Source organism: Hemiscyllium ocellatum, chromosome 2 (genome assembly GCF_020745735.1).
Source record: "Hemiscyllium ocellatum isolate sHemOce1 chromosome 2, sHemOce1.pat.X.cur, whole genome shotgun sequence".
NCBI classification, from domain to species: domain Eukaryota; kingdom Metazoa; phylum Chordata; class Chondrichthyes; order Orectolobiformes; family Hemiscylliidae; genus Hemiscyllium; species Hemiscyllium ocellatum.
Genome location: NC_083402.1, coordinates 78,988,092 through 79,011,287, shown reverse-complemented (window position 1 = coordinate 79,011,287; position 23,196 = coordinate 78,988,092). Strand labels below are relative to the sequence as shown.

Here is a 23,196-nt window from a genome sequence, read left to right as displayed (position 1 = left end):
GCAGACATTGTCCTGGCACAGACTGTAACAGTACAGAGGACTCTGTGCTGACACTGGCCAGGCGCAGACTGATACAGTACAGAGGACCCTGTGCTGACAATGTCTGGGCACAGACTCCTACAGTACAGGGGACACTGTGCTGACACTGTCCGGGAGCAGTCCGATACAGTAGAGAGGATCCTGTGCTGACACTGTCTGGGCACAGACTGATACAGTACAAAGGACCCTGTGCAGAAACTGTCCAGGCACAGAGTAATACAGTACACAGCACCCTGTGCTGACACTGTCCAGGAGCAGTCTGATACAGTACAGAGGACTCTGTGCTGACACTGTCCAGGAGCAGTCTGATACAGTACAGAAGACCATGTGCTGACACTGTCCGGGCACAGTCTGACACAATACAGGGGACTCTTTGCTGACACTGTCCAGGCACAGACTGAAACAGGACAGAGCACTCTTTGCTGACACTGTCCAGGCACAGACTGATACAGTACAGAGGACTCTGTACTGACACTGTCCGGGCACAGTCTGACACAGTACGGAGGACTCTGTGCTGACACTGTCTAGGCACAGACGGTTACAGTACAGAGGACTCTGTGCTGGCACTGTCCAGGAGCAGTCTGATCCAGTATAGAGGACCCGGTGGTGACACTGTCCAGGCACTGACTGATACAGTACAGAGGACTCTGTGCTGACGCTCTCTGAGCACAGACTGATACAGTACAGAGGACTCTGTGCTGACACTGTCCGGGCACAGTCTGATACAGTACAGAGGGCCCTGTGTTGACACTTTCCAAACACAGACTGATACAGTCCTCTATACGATCAGTCTGTGCCTAGACAGTGTCAGCACAGGGTCCTCTGTACTGTATCAGACTGTGCCTGGACAGTGTATGCACATGGACCTCTGTACTGTATCAGTCTGTGCCCAGACAGCGTTAGCACAGGGTCCTCTGGACGGTATCAGACTCTGGCTGTAGAAAGTCAGCACAGGATCCTCTGTGCTATATCAGTCTGTGCCCGGAGACAGTTTTAGCACCTGCACTGACACTGTCCAGGAGCAGTCAGATACAGTACAGAGGACTCTGTGCTGACACTTTCCAGGAGCAGTCAGATACAGTACAGAGGACTCTGTGCTGACACTTTCCAGGAGCAGTCTGATACAGTACAGAGGACCATTTGCTGGCACTGTCCGGGCACAGACTGAAACAGTACAGAGGACTCTGTGCTGACACGGTCTGGGCACAGACTGATACAGTACAGAGGACTCTGTGCTGACACTGCCCAGGCTCAGACTGATACAGTACAGAGGACTCTGTGCTGACACTGTCCAGGCACATACTGATACAGTACAGAGGACCTAGTGCTCATACTGTCCGGAAGGAGTCTGGTACAGTACAGAGGACCCTGTGCTGACTCTCTCCGGCCAAAGTCTGATACAGAACAGAGGACCCTGTGTTGACACTGTCCGGGCACAGACTGATACAGTACATAGGACCATGTGCTGACACTGTTGGGGAGCAGTCTGATATAGTACAGAGGACTCTGTACTGAGACTGTCCGGGCACAGACTGAAACAGTGCAGAGGACTCTGTGCTGGCACTGTCCAGGCACAGACTGGTAAAGTTCAGAGATCTTTGTGCTGACTATGTCTGGGCACAGACTGATACAGTACAGGGGACTCTGTGCTGACTCTCTCCGGCCAAAGCCTGATACCGAACAGAGGACCCTGTGTTGATACTGTCCAGGCACAGACGGATACAGTACATAGGACCATGTGCTGACACTGTCGGGGAGCAGTCGGATTCAGTACAGAGGACTCTGTACTGAGACTGTCCGGGCACAGACTGATACAGTACAGAGGACTCTCTACTGGCACTGACCTGAAGCAGACTGATACATTACAGATGACCCTATGCTGACACTCTCCGGTCACAGTCTGATAAAGTCCAGAGGATCCTGTGATGAAACTGTCCGGGAGCAGTCCGATACAGTAGAGAGGATCCTGTGCTAACACTGTCTGGGCACAGACTGATACAGTACAAAGGACCCTGTGCAAACACAGTCCAGGCACAGACTGACACAGTACAGAGCACCCTGTGCTGACACTGTCCGGGAGCAGACTGATAGAGTATAGAGGACCATGTGCTGACACTGCCCAGGAGCGTCTGATACAGTACAGAGGACCCTGTGCTGACATTGTCCGGGCACCGACTGATACAGTACAGGGGACTCTTTGCTGGCACTGACCTGTAGCAGACTGATACAGTACAGAGTACGGTGTGCTGACACTGTCTCAGCAGAGACTGATACAGTACAGAGGACCCTCTGCTGACACTGTTCGGGCACATACTGATAAAGTACAGAGGACTATGTGCTGACAATGTCTGAGCACAGACTGATACAGTACAGAGGGCCCTGTTCTGACACTGTCCTGGACCAGTCTGGTACGGTACAGAGGGCCCTGTGCTGACTCTCTCCGGCCAAAGTCTGATACAGAACAGAGGACCCTGTGTTGACACTGTCCGGGAGCAGTCTGATACAGAACAGAGGACCCTGCGTTGACACTGTCCGGGAGCAGTCTGGTACAGTACAGAGGGCCCTGTGCTGACTCTCTCCGGCCAAAGTCTGATCCAGTACAGAGGACCCTGTGCTGAATCTGTCTGGGCATAGACTGAGACAGTACAGAGGACTCTGTGCTGACACTGTCCAGGAGCAGTCTGATACAGTACAGAGGACCCTGTGCTGACATTGTCCGGGCACAGACCGATACAGTACAGAGGACCCTGTGCTGACATTGTCCGGGCACAGACTGATACAGTACAGAGGACTCTGTGCTGACACTGTCTCGGCACAGACTGATACAGTATAGAGGACCCTGTGCTGACACTGTTCGGGCACAGACTGATGTAATGCAGGGTCTCTGTGCTGGCACTGTCCAGGCGCAGAATGATACAGTATTTAGGACCCTGTGCTGACACTGTCTCGGTACAGACTGATACATTACAGATGACCCTGTGCTGACTCTCTCCGGCCAGAGTCTGATAAAGTCCAGAGGACCCTGTGATGAAACTGTCCGGGAGCAGTCCAATACAGTAGACAGGATCCTGTGCTAACACTGTCTGGGCACAGACTGATACAGTACAAGGGACACTGTGCTGGCATTGACCTGTAGCAGACTGATACAGTACAGAGGACTCTATACTAACTCTCTCCGGCTAGAGTCTGATACAGTCCAGAGGACCCTGTGCTGACACTGTCCGGGTGCAGTCCGATACAGTAGAGAGGATCCTGTGCTGACACTGTCCGGGCACAGACTGAATCAGTATAGAGGACCATGTGCTGACACTGTCCGGGCACAGACTGATACAATACAGAGCACCCTGTGCTGACACTGTCCTGGACCAGTCTGGTACAGTACAGAGGGCCCTGTGCTGACACTGTCCGGGAGCAGTCTGATACAGAACAGAGGACATGTGCTGACTCTCACCGGCCAAAGTCTGATACAGAACAGAGGACCCCATGTTGACACTGTCCGGGCACAGACTGATACAGTACAGAGGACTCTGTGCTGACACTGTCTGGGCACAGACTGAAACAGTACAGAGGACTCTCTGCTGGCACTGACCTGTAGCAGAATGATACAGTACAGAGGACCCTGTGCTGACACTGTCTCGGTACAGACTGATACATTACAGATGACCCTGTGCTGACTCTCTCCGGCCAGAGTCTGATAAAGTCCAGAGGACCCTGTGATGAAACTGTCCGGGAGCAGTCCAATACAGTAGACAGGATCCTGTGCTAACACTGTCTGGGCACAGACTGATACAGTACAAAGGACCCTGTGCAGACACTGTTCAGGCACAGACTGATAGAGTATAGTGGACCATGTGCTGACACTGTCCGGGAGCAGTCTGGTACAGTACATAGGACCATGTGCTGACACTTTCCGGGAGCAGCCTGGTGCAGTACAGAGGACCATGTGCTGACATTGTCGGGGAGCAGTCTGATACAGTACAGAGGACTCTGTACTGAGACTGTACAGGCACAGCCTGATACAGTACAGAGGACCCTGTGCTGACACTGTCTCGGCACAGACTGATACTGTATAAAGGACCCTGTGCAGACACTGTTTGGGCACAGACTGATGTAATGCAGGGGACTCTGTGCTGGCACTGTCCAGGCGCAGACTGATACAGTACAGGGGACTCTGTGCTGGCACTGACTTGTAGCAGACTGATACAGTACAGAGGACCCTATACTAACTCTCTCCGGCTAGAGTCTGATACAGTCCAGAGGACCCTGTGCTGACACTGTCCGGGAGCAGTCCGATACAGTAGAGAGGACCATGTGCTGACACTGTCCGGGCACAGACTGATACAGTACAGAGCACCCTGTGCTGACACTGTCCTGGAGCAGTCTGGTACAGCACTGAGGGCCCTGTGCTGACACTGTCCGGGAGCAGTCTGATACAGAACAGAGGACCCTGTGCTGACACTGTCCGGGCACAGACTGATACAGTACAGAGCACCCTGTGCTGACACTGTCCTGGAGCAGTCTGGTACAGCACTGAGGGCCCTGTGCTGACACTGTCCGGGAGCAGTCTGATACAGAACAGAGGACCCTGTGCTGACACTGTCCGGGCACAGACTGATACAGTACAGAGAACCCTGTGCTGACACTGTCTCGGTACAGACTGACACAGTACAGATGACCCTATGCTGACTCTCTCCGGCCAGAGTCTGATAAAGTCCAAAGGACCCTGTGATGACACTGTCTGGGAGCAGTCCGATACAGTATAGAGGACCATGTGCTGATACTGTCCGGGCACAGACTGATACAGTACAAAGGGCCCTGTGCTGTCTTTCTCCGGCCAAAGTCTGCTACAGAACAGAGGGCCCTGTGTTGACACTGTCCGAGCACAGACTGATACAGTACATAGGACCATGTGCTGGCACTGTCCAGGCGCAGTCTGAAACAGTACAGAGGACTCTGTGCTGATGCTATCCGGAAGCAGTCTGGTACAGTACATAGGACCATGTGCTGACACTTTCCGGGAGCAGCCTGGTGCAGTACAGAGGACCCTGTGCTGATGCTGTCTGGGCATAGACTGGTACAGTACAGAGGACCCTGTGCTGACATTGTCCAGGCACCGACTGTAACAGTGCAGAGGACTCTGTGCTGACACTGTCCAGGCACAAATTGTAACACTACAGAGGACTCTCTGCTGACACTCTCCGGGCACAGACTGATACAATACAGAGGACTCTGTGCTGATACTGTCTAGGTACCGACTGATACAGTACAGATGACTCTGTGTTGACACTGTCCGGGCACAGACTGTAACAGTACAGAGGACTCTGTGCTGACACGGTCCGGGCACATACTGATACAATACAGAGGACTCTGTGCTGACACTGTCCAGGCACAGACTGATACAGTACAGAGGACTCTGTGCTGACAATGTCCGGGCACAGACTGATACAGTATAGGGGACTCTGTGCTGACATTGTCCAGGCACAGACTGATACAGTACAGAAGGCTCTGTGCTGACAATGTCCGAGCACAGACTGATACAGTACAGGGGACTCTGTGCTGACTCTCTCCGGCCAAAGTCTGATACAGAACAGAGGACCCTGTGTTGACACTGTCTGGGCACAGACTGATACAGTACATAGGACCATGTGCTGACACTGTCGGGGAGCAGTCTGATACAGTACAGAGGACTCTGTACTGAGACAATCCGGGCACAGACTGATACAGTACAGAGGGCCCTGTGCTGGCACTGTCCAGGCACAGAGTGATACAGTACATAGGACCATGTGCTGACACTATCAGGGAGCAGTCTGAAACAGTACGGAGGTCTCTGTACTGAGACTGTACAGGCGCAGACTATAACAGTACAGAGGACTCTGTGCTGATACTATCTGGGAGCAGTCTGGTACAGTACATAGGACCATTTGCTGACACTGTCCGGGAGCAGTCTGGTACAGTACAGAGGATCCGGTGCTGACGCTGTCTGGGCATAGACTGATACAGTACAGAGGACTGTCTGCTGGCACTCACCTGTAGCAGACTGATACAGTACAGAGAACCCTGTGTTGACACTTTCTCGGTACAGACAGATACAGTACAGATGACCCTATGCTGACTCTCTCCGGCCAGAATCTGATAAATTCCAGAGGACCCTGTGATGACACTGTCCGGGAGCAGTCTGATACAGTAGAGAGGATCCTGTGCTAACACTGTCAGGGCACAGTCTGATACAGTATAGAGCACCCTGTGCTAACACTGTCCGGGAGCAGACTGATAGACTATAGAGGACCATGTGCTGACACTGTCCGGGAGCAGTCTGGTACAGTCCAGGCACAGACTGATACACTACAGAGCACCCTGTGCTGACACTGTCCGGGAGCAGACTGATAGAGTATAGAGGACCATGAGCTGACACTGCCCAGGAGCAGTCCGATACAGTACAGAGGACCCTGTGCTGACATTGTCCGAGCACAGTCTGATACAGTACAGGGGACCCTGTGCTGGCACTGACCTGTAGCTGACTGATACAGTACAGAGGACCCTGTGCTGACACTGTCTCACCACAGACTGATACAGTACAGAGGACCCTCTGCTGACACTGTTCGGGCACAGACTGATAGAGTATAGAGGACCATGTGCTGACACTGTCCGGGAGCAGTCTGGTACAGTACAGAGGACCATGTGCTGACACTGTCCAGGAGCAGTCTGGTAGAGTAGAGGAGCGTGTGCTGACACTGTCCAGGCACATACTGATACAGTACAGAGGGCTCTGTGCTGACACAGTCTCAGCACAGACTGATACAGTACAGAGGACCTAGTGCTCATACTGTCCGGGAGGAGTCTGGTACAGTACAGAGGACCCTGTGCTGACTCTCTCCGGCCAAAGTCTGATACAGAACAGAGTACCCTGTGTTGACACTGTCCGGGCACAGTCTGATACAGTACATAGGACCATGTGCTGACACCGTCGGGGAGCAGTCTGATACAGTACAGAGGACCCTGTGCTGACGCTATCTGGACATAGACTGATACAGTACAGAGGACTCTGTGCTAACATGGTCCAGGCACAGACTGATACAGTACAGAGGACTCTGTGCTGACAATGTCCAGGAGCAGTCTGATACAGTACAGAGGACCCTGTGCGGACATTGTCCGGGCACAGACTGATACAACACAGAGCACCCTGTGCTGACACTGTCCTGGACCAGGGTAAAAAATGAGGTCTGCAGATGCTGGAGATCACAGTTGAAAATGTGTTGCTGGTTAAAGCACACCAGGTCAGGCAGCATCCAAGGAATAGGAAATTCGACATTTCTGGCATAAGCCCTTCACCAGGAGGGCTTTCCTGATGAAGGGCCTATGCCCGAAACGTCAAATTTCCTATTCCTTGGATGCTGCCTGACCTGCTGTGCTTTAAACAGCAACACATTTTCAACTGCCCTGGACCAGTCTGGTACAGTACAGAGGGCCCTGTGCTGACACTGTCCGGGAGCAGTCTGATACAGAACAGAGGACTCTGTGCTGACTCTCTCCGGCCAAAGTCTGATACAGAACAGAGGACCCTGTGTTGACACTGTCCGGGCACAGACTGATACAGTACATAGGACCATGTGCTGACACTGTCGGGGAGCAGTCTGATACAGTACAGAGGTCTCTGTACTGAGACTGTACAGGCACAGACTGATACAGTACAGAGGACCCTGTGCTGGCACTGTCCAGGCGCAGACTGGAACAGTACAGAGGACTCTGTGCTGATACTATCCGGGAGCAGTCGGGTACAGTACATAGGACCACGTGCTGACACTGTCCGGGAGCAGTCTGGTACAGTACAGAGGATCCAGTGCTGACGCTGTCTGGGCATAGACTGATACAGTACAGAGGACTCTGTGCTGACAATGTCCAGGAGCAGTCTGATACAGTACAAAAGACCCTGTGCAGACACAGTCCAGGCACAGACTGATACAGTACAGAGCACCCTGTGCCGACACTGTCCGGGAGCAGATTGATAGAGTATAGAGGACCATGTGCTGACTCTGTCTGGGAGCAGTCTGGTACAGTACAAAGGGCTCTGTGCTGACACAGTCCGGGCACAGACTGATACAGTACAGAGGACCTTGTGCGGACACTGTCTGGACACAGAATGATACAGTACAGAGGACCATGTGCTGACACTGTCCAGGAGCAGTCTGGTGCAGTACAAAGGACCATATGCTAAAGCTGTCTGGGCATAGACTGAGACAGTACAGAGGACTCTGTGCTGACACTGTCCAGGAGCAGTCTGATGCAGTACAGAGGACCCTGTGCTGACACTGTCCGGGCACACACTGATACAGTACAGAGGACCCTGTGCTGACATTGTCCGGGCACAGAATGATAAAGTACAGAGGACTCTGTGGTGACACTGTCTCGGCACAGACTGATACAGTACAGAGGACTCTGTGCTGACTCTCTCCGGCCAAAGTCTGATACCGAACAGAGGACCCTGTGTTGACACTGTCCGGGCACAGACTGATACAGTACATAGGACCATGTGCTGACACTGTCGGGGAGCAGTCTGATACAGTACAGAGGTCTCTGTACTGAGACTGTACAGGCACAGACTGATACAGTACAGAGGACCCTGTGCTGGCACTGTCCAGATGCAGACTGTAACAGTACAGAGGACTCTGTGCTGATACTATCCAGAAGCAGTCTGGTACAGTACATAGGACCATGTGCTGGCACTGTCCGGGAGCTGTCTGGTACAGTACAGAGGATCCTGTGCTGACGCTGTCTGGGCATAGACTGATACAGTACAGAGGACTCTGTGCTGACACTGTCCGGGAGCAGTCTGGTACAGTACAAAGGGCTCTGTGCTGACACTGTCCGGGCACAGACTGATACTGTACAGAGGACCCTGTGCGGACACTGTCTGGACACAGAATGATACAGTACAGAGGAACATGTGCTGACACTGTCCGGGCACAGATGATACTGTACAGAGGACCCTGTGCGGACACTGTCTGGACACAGTCTGATACAGTACAGAGGTCTCTGTACTGAGACTGTACAGGCACAGACTGATACAGTACAGAGGACCCTGTGCTGGCACTGTCCAGGCGCAGACTGGAACAGTACAGAGGACTCTGTGCTGATACTATCTGGGAGCAGTCGGGTACAGTACATAGGACCACGTGCTGACACTGTCCGGGAGCAGTCTGGTACAGTACAGAGGATCCAGTGCTGACGCTGTCTGGGCATAGACTGATACAGTACAGAGGACTCTGTGCTGACAATGTCCAGGAGCAGTCTGATACAGTACAAAAGACCCTGTGCAGACACAGTCCAGGCACAGACTGATACAGTACAGAGCACCCTGTGCCGACACTGTCCGGGAGCAGACTGATAGAGTATAGAGGACCATGTGCTGACTCTGTCTGGGAGCAGTCTGGTACAGTACAAAGGGCTCTGTGCTGACACAGTCCGGGCACAGACTGATACAGTACAGAGGACCCTGTGCGGACACTGTCTGGACACAGAATGATACAGTACAGAGGACCATGTGCTGACACTGTCCAGGAGCAGTCTGATACAGTACAGAGGACCCTGTGCTGACGCTGTCCGGGCACAGACTGATACAGTACATAGGACCATGTGCTGTCACTGTCCGGGAGCAGTCTGGTGCAGTACAGAGGACCATATGCTAAAGCTGTCTGGGCATAGACTGAGACAGTACAGAGGACTCTGTGCTGACACTGTCCAGGAGCAGTCTGGTACAGTACAGAGGACCCTGTGCTGACACTGTCCGGGCACACACTGATACAGTACAGAGGACCCTGTGCTGACATTGTCCGGGCACAGAATGATAATGTACAGAGGACTCTGTGCTGACTCTCTCCGGCCAAAGTCTGGTACCGAACAGAGGACCCTGTGTTGACACTGTCCGGGCACAGACTGATACAGTACATAGGACCATGTGCTGACACTGTCGGGGAGCAGTCTGATACAGTACAGAGGTCTCTGTACTGAGACTGTACAGGCACAGACTGATACAGTACGGAGCACCCTGTGCCGACACTGTCCGGGAGCAGACTGATAGAGTATAGAGGACCATGTGCTGACTCTGTCTGGGAGCAGTCTGGTACAGTACAAAGGGCTCTGTGCTGACACAGTCCGGGCACAGACTGATACAGTACAGAGGACCCGGTGCGGACACTGTCTGGACACAGAATGATACAGTCCAGAGGACCCTGTGCTGTCACTGTCCGGGAGCAGTCCGATACAGTAGAGAGGATCCTGTGCCGACACTGTCCGGGCACAGACTGATTGAGTATAGAGGACCATGTGCTGATACTGTCCGGGCACAGACTGATACAGTACATAGGACCATGTGCTGGCACTGTCCAGGCACAGACTGTAACAGTACAGAGGACTCTGTGCTGATGCTATCCGGAAGCAGTCTGGTACAGTACATAGGACCATGTGCTGACACTTTCATGGAGCAACCTGGTGCAGTACAGAGGACACTGTGCTGTCACTGTCCGGGAGCAGTCCGATACAGTAGAGAGGATCCTGTGCCGACACTGTCCGGGCACAGACTGATTGAGTATAGAGGACCATGTGCTGATACTGTCCGGGCACAGACTGATACAGTACAGAGGACCCTGTGCTGACACTGTCCAGGCACAGACTGTACCACTACAGAGGACTCTATGCTGACACTGTCCGGGCACTGACTGATACAATACAGAGGATTCTGTGCTGACAATGTCCGGGCACAGACTGATACAGTACAGGGGACTCTATGCTGACACTGACCTGTAGCAGACTGATACAGTTCAGAGGACCTTGTGCTGACATTGTCTGGGCACAGACTAATACAGTATAGGGGACTCTGTGCTGACTCTCTCCGGCCAAAGTCTGATACAGTACAGAGGACCCTGTGTTGACACTGTCTGGGCACAGACTGATACAGTACATAGGGCCATGTGCTGACACTGTCTGGGAGCAGTCCGATACAGTAGAGAGGATCCTGTGCTAACACTGTCTGGGCACAGACAGATACAGTACAAAGGGCCCTGTGCAGACACAGTCCAGGCACAGACTGATACAGTACAGAGCACCCTGTGCTGACACTGTCTGGGAGCAGACTGATAGACTATAGAGGACCATGTGCTGACACTGTCCGGGAGCAGTCTGGTACAGTACAAAGGGCTCTGTGCTGACACTGTCCGGGCACAGACTGATACTGTACAGAGGACCCTGTGCGGACACTGTCTGGACACAGAATGATACAGTACAGAGGACCATGTGCTGACACTGTCGGGGAGCAGTCTGATACAGTACAGAGGTCTCTGTACTGAGACTGTACAGGCACAGACTGATACAGTACAGAGGACCCTGTGCTGGCACTGTCCAGGCGCAGACTGGAACAGTACAGAGGACTCTGTGCTGATACTATCCGGGAGCAGTCGGGTACAGTACATAGGACCACGTGCTGACACTGTCCGGGAGCAGTCTGGTACAGTACAGAGGATCCAGTGCTGACGCTGTCTGGGCATAGACTGATACAGTACAGAGGACCCTGTGCTGACACTGTCCAGGCACAGACTGTACCACTACAGAGGACTCTATGCTGACACTGTCCGGGCACTGACTGATACAATACAGAGGATTCTGTGCTGACACTGTCCGGGCACATACTGATACAATACAGAGGACTCTGTGCTGACAATGTCCGGGCACAGACTGATACAGTACAGGGGACTCTATGCTGACACTGACCTGTAGCAGACTGATACAGTTCAGAGGACCTTGTGCTGACATTGTCTGGGCACAGACTAATACAGTATAGGGGACTCTGTGCTGACTCTCTCCGGCCAAAGTCTGATACAGTACAGAGGACCCTGTGTTGACACTGTCCAGGCACAGAGTGATACAGTACATAGGACCATGTGCTGACACTATCGGGGAGCAGTCTGAAACAGTACAGATGTCTCTGTACTGAGACTGTACAGGCACAGACTGATACAGTACAGAGGACCCTGTGCTGGCACAGTCCAGACGCAGACTGTAACAGTACAGAGGACTCTGTGCTGATACTATCCGGGAGCAGTTTGGTATAGTACATAGGACCATGTGCTGACACTGTCGGGGAGCAGTCTGATACAGTACAGAGGACTCTGTGCTGACATGGTTCAGGCACAGACTGATACAGTACAGAGGACTCTGTGCAGGCAATGTCCAGGAGCAGTCTGATACAGTACAGAGGACTCTCTGCTGGCACTCACCTGTAGCAGACTGATACAGTACAGAGAACCCTGTGTTGACACTTTCTCCGTACAGACTGATACAGTACAGATGACCCTATGCTGACTCTCTCCGGCCAAAGTCTGATAAAGTCGAGAGGACCCTGTGATCACACTGTCTGGGAGCAGTCCGATACAGTAGAGAGCATCCTGTGCTAACACCGTCTGGGCACAGACTGATACAGTACAAAGGGCCCTGTGCTGACACAGTCCAGGCACAGACTGATACAGTACAGAGGGCTCTGTGCTGACAATGACCAGGCGAAGACTGAAACAGTACAGAGGACCATATGCTGACACTGTCCGGGAGCAGTCTGGTACAGTACAAAGGGCTCTGTGCTGACACTGTCCGGGCACAGAATGATACAGTACAGAGCACCCTGTGCGGACACTGTCTGGACACAGAATGATACAGTGCAGAGGACCATGTTCTGACACAGTCTGGGAACAGACTGATACAGTACAGAGGACCCTGTGCTGACACTGTCCGGGGGCACTGATCCAGTATAGAGGACCCTGTGCTGACGCTGTCTGGGCATAGACTGATACAGTACATAGGACCATGTGCTGACACTGTCCGGGACCAGCCTGGTATAGTACAGAGGACCCTGTGCTGAAGCCGTCTGGGCATAGACTGAGACAGTACAGAGGACCGTGTGCTGACACTGTCCGGGCACAGACTGAATCAGTACAGAGGACCCTGTGCTTACACTTCTGGGAGCACTCTGGTACAGTACAGAGGACTCTGTGCTGACATGGTCCGGGCACAGACAGGATCAGTACAGAGGACACTGTCCGGGACCAGTCTGGTACAGTACAGGGGTCTCTGTGCTGACACTGTCCGGGCACAGACTGATACAGTACAGATGACTCTGTGCTGACACTGTCCAGGCACAGACTGATACAGTACAGAGGACTTTGTACTGACACTGTCCGGGCACAGATTGATACAGTACAGAGGACTCTGTGCTGACACTGTCCAGGCACAGACTGTAACAGTACAGAGGACTCTGTGCTGAGACTTTCCGGGCACAGATGGATCAGTACAGAGGACCCTGTGCTGACACTGTCCGGGAGCAGTCTGATACAGTACAGAGGACTTTGTACTGACACTGTCTGGGCACAGATTGATACAGTACAGAGGACTCTGTGCTGACACTGTCCGGGCACAGACTGATACAATACATAGGACCATGTGCTGACACTGTCCGGGAGCAGTCTGGTACAGTACAGAGGGCTCTGCGCAGACACTGTCCAGGCACAGACTGATACAATACAGAGGACCCTGTGCTGACACTGTCCAGGCACAGACTGTAACAGTACAGAGGACTCTGTGCTGACACTGTCCGGGCACAGACTGATACAATACAGAGGACTCTGTGCTGACACTGTCCAGGCACAGACTGATACCGCACAGAGGACTCTGTGCTGACACTGTCCAGGCACAGACTGATACAGTACAGAGGACTCTGTGCTGACACTGTCCGGGCACAAACTGATACAGTACAGGAGACTATATGCTGGCACTGACCTGTAGCAGACTGATACAGTCCAGAGGACCCTGTGTTAACACTGTCTCGGCACAGAATGATACAGTACAGAGGACCCTGTGCTGACACTGTTCGAGAGCTGTCCAATACAGTAGAGAGGATCCTGTGCTGACACTGTATGGGCACAGACTGAGACAGTGCAAAGGACCATGTGCAGACACTGTCCGGGCATGGACTGATAGAGTATAGAGGACCATGTGCTGACACTGTCCGGGAGCAGTCTGGTACAGTACAAAGGGCTCCGTGCTGACACTGTCCGGGCACAGACTGACACAGTACAGAGGTTCCTGTGCTGACACTTTCCGGGAGCAGACTGATACAGTACAGAGGACTCTGTGCTGACACTGCCCGGGCACAGACTGAATCAGTACAGAGGACCCTGTGCTTACACTGCATGGGAGCAGTCTGGTACAGTACAGAGGAATCTGTGCTGACACTGTCCAGGCACAGACTGATACAGTACAGAGGACTTTGTACTGACACTGTCCGGGCACAGATTGATACAGTACAGAGGACTCTGTGCTGACACTGTCCGGGCACAGATTGATACAGTACAGAGGACTCTGTGCTGACATTGTCCAGGCACAGACTGTAACAGTACAGAGGGCTCTGTGCTGACTCTGTCTCGGCACAGACTGATACAGTACAGAGGACCCTATGCTGACTCTCTCCGGCCAGAGTCTGATACAGTCCAGAGGATCCTGTGCTTACACTGTCCCGGCGCAGACTGATACAATACTGAGGACTCTGTGCTGACACTGTCCGCGACCAGTCTGATACAGTACAGAAGACCCTGTGCTGACATTTTCCGGGCACAGACTGATACAATACAGAGGACTCTGTGCTGATACTATCCGGAAGCAGTCAGGTACAGTACATAGGACCATGTGCTGACACTGTCTGGGAGCAGTCTGGTACAGTACAGAGGACCCTGTATTGACGCTGTCTGGGCATAGACTGATACAGTACAGAGGACTCTGTGCTGACACAGTCCAGGAGCAGTCTGATACAGGTACAGGGGACTCTGTGCTGACGCTGTCCGGGCACAGAGTGATACAGTACAGAGCACCCTGTGCTGACATTGTCCTGGCACAGACTGATACAGTACAGAGGACCCTGTGCTGGCAATGTCCGGGCACAGACTGATACAGTACAGGGGACACTGTGCTGACACAGTCCAGGAGCACTCTGGTACAGTACAGAGGACTCTGTGCTGACATGGTCCGGGCACAGACAGAATCAGTACGGAGGACACTGTCCGGGAGGAGTCTAGTACAGTACAGGGGACTCTGTGCTGACTCTCTCCAGCCAAAGTCTGATACAGTACATAGGACCATGTGCTGACTCTGTCGGGGAGCAGTATGATACAGTACAGAGGACTCTTTGCTGACACTGTCTGGGCACAGACTGATACAATACAGAGGACGCTGTGCTGACATTGTCCAGGCCCAGACTGTAACAGTGCAGAGGAGTCTGTGCTGATACTATCTGGGAGCAGTCTGGTACAGTGCATAGGACCATGTGCTGACACTGCCCGGGAGCAGTCTGATATAGTACAGAGGACCCTGTGCTGACAGTGTCCGGGCACAGACTGATACAGTACAGAGGACTCTGTGCTGACACTGTCCAGGAGCAGTCTGATACAGTACAGATGACCCTATGCTGACTCTTTCTGGCCAGAGTCTGGTACAGTCCAGAAGACCCTGTGCTGACACTGTCCGGGAGCAGTCCGATACAGTAGAGAGGACCCTGTGCTAACACTGTCTGGGCACAGACTGATACAGTACAAAAGACCCAGTGCAGACACTGTCCAGGCACAGACTGATATAGTACAGAGCACCCTGTGCTGACACTGTCCGGGCACAGACTGATGCAATACAGAGGACGCTGTGCTGACATTGTCCAGGCCCAGACTGTAACAGTGCAGAGGACTCTGTGCTGATACTATCTGGGAGCAGTGTGGTACAGTGCATAGGACCATGTGCTGACACTGTCCAGGAGCAGTCTGATATAGTACAGAGGACCCTGTGCTGTCATTGTCTGGGCACAGACTGATAGAGTATAGAGGCCCATGTGTTGACACTGTCCAGGAACAGTCTGGTGCAGTACAGAGGACCATGTGCTGGCACTGTCTGGACACAGACTGAATCAGTACAGAGGACCCTGTGCTTACACTCTCCGGGAGCAGTCTGGTACAGTACAGAGGACTCTGCGCTGACAATGTCCGGACAAAGGCTGATACAGTAGAGGACACTGTGTTGACACTGTCCGGGCACAGACTGATACAGTACATAGGACCATGTGCTGACACTGTCCGGGCACTGACTGATACAGTACAGAGGACCCTGTGCTGACCCTGTCTCGGCACAGACTGATACAGTATAGAGGGCCCTGTGCTAACACTGTCTCGGCACAGAATGATACAGTACAGAGGACCCTATGCTGACTCTCTCCGGCCAGAGTCTGATAAAGTCCAGAGGACCCTGTGCTGACACTGTCCGGGCACAGACTGATACAGTACATAGGCCCATGTGTTCACACTGTCTGGGAGCAGTCTGGTGCAGTACAAAGGACCATGTGCTGGCACTGTCTGGACACAGACTGAATCAGTACATAGGACCATGTGCTGACACTGTCCGGGAGCAGTCTGGTACAGTACAGAGGGCTCTGCGCAGACACTGTCCAGGCACAGACTGATACAATACAGAGGACCCTGTGCTGGCACTGTCCAGGCACAGACTGTAACAGTACAGAGGACTCTGTGCTGACACTGTCCGGGCACAAACTGATACAATACAGAGGACTCTGTGCTGACACTGTCCAGGCACAGACTGATACGCACAGAGGACTCTGTGCTGACACTGTCCAGGCACAGACTGATACAGTACAGAGGACTCTGTGCTGACACTGTCCGGGCACAGACTGATACAGTACAGGAGACTATATGCTGGCACTGACCTGTAGCAGACTGATACAGTCCAGAGGACCCTGTGTTAACACTGTCTCGGCACAGAATGATACAGTACAGAGGACCCTGTGCTGACACTGTTCGAGAGCTGTCCAATACAGTAGAGAGGATCCTGTGCTGACACTGTATGGGCACAGACTGAGACAGTGCAAAGGACCATGTGCAGACACTGTCCGGGCATGGACTGATAGAGTATAGAGGACCTTGTGCTGACACTGTCCGGGAGCAGTCTGGTACAGTACAAAGGGCTCCGTGCTGACACTGTCCGGGCACAGACTGACACAGTACAGAGGTTCCTGTGCTGACACTTTCCGGGAGCAGACTGATACAGTACAGAGGACTCTGTGCTGACACTGCCCGGGCACAGACTGAATCAGTACAGAGGACCCTGTGCTTACACTGCATGGGAGCAGTCTGGTACAGTACAGAGGAATCTGTGCTGACACTGTCCAGGCACAGACTGATACAGTACAGAGGACTTTGTACTGACACTGTCCGGGCACAGATTGATACAGTACAGAGGACTCTGTGCTGACACTGTCCGGGCACAGATTGATACAGTACAGAGGACTCTGTGCTGACATTGTCCAGGCACAGACTGTAACAGTACAGAGGGCTCTGTGCTGACTCTGTCTCGGCACAGACTGATACAGTACAGAGGACCCTATGCTGACTCTCTCCGGCCAGAGTCTGATACAGTCCAGAGGATCCTGTGCTTACACTGTCCCGGCGCAGACTGATACAATACTGAGGACTCTGTGCTGACACTGTCCGCGACCAGTCTGATACAGTACAGAAGACCCTGTGCTGACATTTTCCGGGCACAGACTGATACAATACAGAGGACTCTGTGCTGATACTATCCGGAAGCAGTCAGGTACAGTACATAGGACCATTTGCTGACACTGTCTGGGAGCAGTCTGGTACAGTACAGAGGACCCTGTATTGACGCAGTCTGGGCATAGACTGATACAGTACAGAGGACTCTGCGCTGACACAGTCCAGGAGCAGTCTGATACAGGTACAGGGGACTCTGTGCTGACGCTGTCCGGGCACAGAGTGATACAGTACAGAGCACCCTGTGCTGACATTGTCCTGGCACAGACTGATACAGTACAGAGGACCCTGTGCTGGCAATGTCCGGGCACAGACTGATACAGTACAGGGGACACTGTGCTGACACAGTCCAGGAGCACTCTGGTACAGTACAGAGGACTCTGTGCTGACATGGTCCGGGCACAGACAGAATCAGTACGGAGGACACTGTCCGGGAGGAGTCTAGTACAGTACAGGGGACTCTGTGCTGACTCTCTCCAGCCAAAGTCTGATACAGTACATAGGACCATGTGCTGACTCTGTCGGGGAGCAGTATGATACAGTACAGAGGACTCTTTGCTGACACTGTCTGGGCACAGACTGATACAATACAGAGGACGCTGTGCTGACATTGTCCAGGCCCAGACTGTAACAGTGCAGAGGAGTCTGTGCTGATACTATCTGGGAGCAGTCTGGTACAGTGCATAGGACCATGTGCTGACACTGCCCGGGAGCAGTCTGATATAGTACAGAGGACCCTGTGCTGACAGTGTCCGGGCACAGACTGATACAGTACAGAGGACTCTGTGCTGACACTGTCCAGGAGCAGTCTGATACAGTACAGATGACCCTATGCTGACTCTTTCTGGCCAGAGTCTGGTACAGTCCAGAAGACCCTGTGCTGACACTGTCCGGGAGCAGTCCGATACAGTAGAGAGGACCCTGTGCTAACACTGTCTGGGCACAGACTGATACAGTACAAAAGACCCAGTGCAGACACTGTCCAGGCACAGACTGATATAGTACAGAGCACCCTGTGCTGACTCTGTCCGGGCACAGACTGATGCAATACAGAGGACGCTGTGCTGACATTGTCCAGGCCCAGACTGTAACAGTGCAGAGGACTCTGTGCTGATACTATCTGGGAGCAGTGTGGTACAGTGCATAGGACCATGTGCTGACACTGTCCAGGAGCAGTCTGATATAGTACAGAGGACCCTGTGCTGTCATTGTCTGGGCACAGACTGATAGAGTATAGAGGCCCATGTGTTGACACTGTCCAGGAACAGTCTGGTGCAGTACAGAGGACCATGTGCTGGCACTGTCTGGACACAGACTGAATCAGTACAGAGGACCCTGTGCTTACACTCTCCGGGAGCAGTCTGGTACAGTACAGAGGACTCTGCGCTGACAATGTCCGGGCAAAGGCTGATACAGTAGAGGACCCTGTGTTGACACTGTCCGGGCACAGACTGATACAGTACATAGGACCATGTGCTGACACTGTCCGGGCACTGACTGATACAGTACAGAGGACCCTGTGCTGACCCTGTCTCGGCACAGACTGATACAGTATAGAGGGCCCTGTGCTAACACTGTCTCGGCACAGAATGATACAGTACAGAGGACCCTATGCTGACTCTCTCCGGCCAGAGTCTGATAAAGTCCAGAGGACCCTGTGCTGACACTGTCCGGGCACAGACTGATACAGTACATAGGCCCATGTGTTCACACTGTCTGGGAGCAGTCTGGTGCAGTACAAAGGACCATGTGCTGGCACTGTCTGGACACAGACTGAATCAGTACATAGGACCATGTGCTGACACTGTCCGGGAGCAGTCTGGTACAGTACAAAGGGCTCTGTGCTGACACTGTCCAGGCACAGACTGATACAGTACAGAGGACTCTGTGCTGACACTGTCCGGGCACAGACTGAATCAGTACAGAGGACACTGTCCGGGACCAGTCTGGCACAGTACAGGTGTCTCTGTGCTGACACTGTCCAGGCACAGACTGAAACAGTACAGAGGACCCTGTGCTGACACTGTCCAGGCACAGACTGAAACAGTACAGAGGACCCTGTGCTGATACTGTCCAGGAGCAGTCTGGTACAGTACAGAGGACTCTGTGCTGACACTGTCTGGGCACAGACTGAATCAGTGCAGAGGACACTGTCCGGGACCAGTCTGGTACAGTACAGGGGTCTCTGTGCTGACACTGTCCAAGCACAGACTGAAACAGTACCGAGGACCCTGTGCTGACACTGTCCAGGAGCAGTCTGGTTCAGTACAGAGGACCCTGTGCTGACACTATCCAGGCACAGACTGATACAATACAGAGGACTCTGTGCTGACACTTTCTGGGCACAGACTGAATCAGTACAGAGGACCTGTGCTTACACTGTCTGGGACCAGTCTGGTACAGTACAAAGGCCTCTGTGCTGACACTGTCCGGGCACAGACTGAAACAGTCCAGAGGATCCTGTGCTGACACTGTCCAGGAACAGTCTGGTACAGTACAGAGGGCCCTGTGCTAAGAGTGTCCGGGGACAGTCTGATACATTGCAGAGACCTCTGCACTCACTCCTTCCGGGTGCCGGGCTCGCCCACTCTCACATTCGTGCAGCAGCAGCAGCTGAAGTAACGCGTGTTCGTGAAGAAACCAACCCGCCTCTGAGTCAGCGTGAAAAGGGCGTCATCGATCTGCAAACCGGGAAGTGAGAGCTTTGCCAGGGGGACCGCGCCTGAAGATGGGGGTTCATCTATTTTTAGAACCAAGTTACAACATGGAAATAGATTGTTGGACACAGTCATGTTACCCTCAATTTCCGCACTTCTAATACTTTTTGAATTAAATGCATTTCCGTTTGCCAGCTCCCCTTGAGGTCATAGCTGGCACAATAACAAAACTGCAAAAATACTCCACACTGTTTAGATACTGCTCGTTCGGGATAGCAGGGTGTGAACACAATGAAGACTAACCATCAGTTTTCTTCTCATAGAATCACTCCAGTGTGGCAGCAGGCCATTCGGCCCACCGGTCTACACCGACCCTCGGAAGAGCATCCCACCCAGACCCCACCATCCGTATCTCCCACGGCCTATCCACCTAGCCTGCACATCCTTGAACCCTAGGCAATTTAGCATAGCCTACCCACCTAACCTGCCACAGGGAGAATGCTCAAACTCCACACCGACAGTTGTGCAAGGGTGAAATCGAACCCAGGTCCCTGGCACTGTGAGGCAACAGTGCTGACCACTGAGCCGCCAACAGTTCACAAAATGTTCCCTGTCTGTGGCTTCTCCCCGTAAACAGGATGGTGGTTTGCACATGTCCCATTACTCGAGCAAGAATTGTGTTTATTAGATCTCATCTAATGATCTACAATGATGGCCCAACGCGTCCATACCTCCAAAGAGTAACCCACCCAGATCCATTCCCCTTACCAGATATCCTAACTTAATCTAGTCCCACTTGCCAGCATTTCACCCATATCCTCCATGCCCTTCCTATTCATGTACCCACCCAAATGCCTTGTAAATGTTGTAATTGTACTAGCCTCCACCACTTCCATACACACCCCACTGTGTGTGAAAAGGTTGCCCAATAGGTCCCTTTTAAACCTTTCCCCTCTCACCTTAAACCTATGCCCTTTAGTTTTGAACTCCTGAGAGAAAAAAAATCTGAGCTGTATATCCTATCCATGCCCCTAATGATTTTATAAACCTCTATAATATCACCCCTCAGCCTCCGACACTTCAGGGAAAATACCCCCAGCTTATTGGCTTACCAAAACGCAACACTTCACATTTATCCAAATTAAACTCCATCTGCCCCTTTCCTTTAAATACTTTAAAGCCCCTGTTCACGTGTGTTATCCCCAAGCTCTTACCCCATGTGTACTCTGACTCAGATTGGCATCATTTTCCTTAGAAGTTTTCATCATTACATTTGCAATGGCTGTACCTTCAGCACCCCAAGCTTTGGCAATTCTTCCTCATGTCTCAGCATCTGTCCCATTAGTTTGCTTTTGTAAAAGCTACGTTCTTGATTAAGCTGTTGACTACCCTGATTCTTACTGTTATATGTGGCTTGGCAGCAAATTGTATTCATCATTCTCACGTGAAAGACCTTGGGATATTTTATTCAATTAGATGGTTTGTTTTAAAAGCAAGTTGAGAAGTGGACACAAGGTTGGTTAGATTAGCAGAGTATGTGAAAAGGAGCTTTTCAGGAATCACTCATCTTTTAGAAGTCATTCTGCACGTATGTAGAACATTGGAACTAATAAGCCCGAAGGCCAGGGCAGTGGGAGCAGCAGATGTTGACTGCTGTAAGAATGTCAAAACATTTGATCAATAGCAGCCCCCTCCATTAGTGGCAAGTACATTGGTCATCAGGTTCTTGGCTGACTCGCTCAGGAGGACCTTGTTGTATTGAAGTTTACAGAATTTGCTGTGCATGTGTTTTATTGTTATAGCAAAAGTAACTGTTGAGTAGGCTGAAATCACAAAGTTGAAAATACCAATAAAATGTTGTTGCATGGCAAAAAGCTGTGCATAAGGTGGCTGAAGATTTGCATATCTTTACAAATTATAAAGCCAGTGGAAAGAAATAAGGGTTATGTGGAAGTAACCTGCACATCCAGACACGTTATTCACATGGATACAGATCAGGCCATTAGACTCAATCATCTCAGGCAACAGATTCCACATGAGAAGGAGACTACACCAGTCATATAACTTCATCACTTTAAATGATTCAGAGCATAATCTGTGTGTTAATTGACAAGTTTGTAAGTGGAGGTTATATGATTGCAAGCTAACCTTTGTTTAAAAGGAATGTTTTTCCAAAGCATTAAAAAGACCATGAATGGGCAACATGAAAATGTGTTGCTGGAAAGGCGCAGCAGGTCAGGCAGCATCGATGTTTCGGGCATGAGCCCTTCTTCAGGAATCTACTCCAAACCCGAAACGTCAATTCTCCTGCTCCTTGGATGCTGCCTGATCTGCTGCACCTTTCCAGCAACACATTTTCAGCTCTGATCTCCAGCATCTGCGGTCCTCACTTTCTCCATGAATGGGCATCGGCAAGACCAGGTCTCTTGTTCCATCCCTTTCTACCGCCATTCTTCATTTACTTGTACTGTGGCCAAAAGTTTTAGGCAGTGTATCCGATGTTCAAAACCAGACAGCTGGCTTTGGAGGAAAAGGCAGAAATTATTTGTTCAAGATTTTAAAGAGTCTCACTGCAGACTCATGAAACATCCCTCAAACCAGCCTGAAAACATCTACAGAATCAATGATTGGCTTTGTTTTGTGACTCAAACAAACTAAGTTTGTTAAATTTATGGCTTAGATTCCAGATCACAGGCTTGTACTTGTTTCTTGATGTCATGGTGTATGATGTGTGACCTGACCTTCAGTCGCTGAATCATAGAGTCAGTCAATTGGGTCATGTCCAGAAATTGGTAAGCAGAAAATCCATACTATGAGACTCTGATATCAAACTTGTAAGTAGTTAATATTAAAAATAAACC

General features: G+C 51.8%; 1 protein-coding gene across 2 annotated transcripts in view; it reads right to left on the bottom strand.

Annotated features, from left to right (window-relative positions):
• Nucleotides 1-20,323, bottom strand: part of mfsd3 (major facilitator superfamily domain containing 3) — a 145,737-nt gene extending 125,414 nt beyond the window's left edge. For both annotated transcript variants that reach the window (XM_060844998.1, XM_060845006.1), the window contains exon 1: nucleotides 20,241-20,323. The gene's annotated coding sequence lies outside the window, so the exon portion shown is untranslated. The remainder of the gene's footprint in view (nucleotides 1-20,240) is intronic.
• Nucleotides 20,324-23,196: the final 2,873 nt, after the last annotated feature.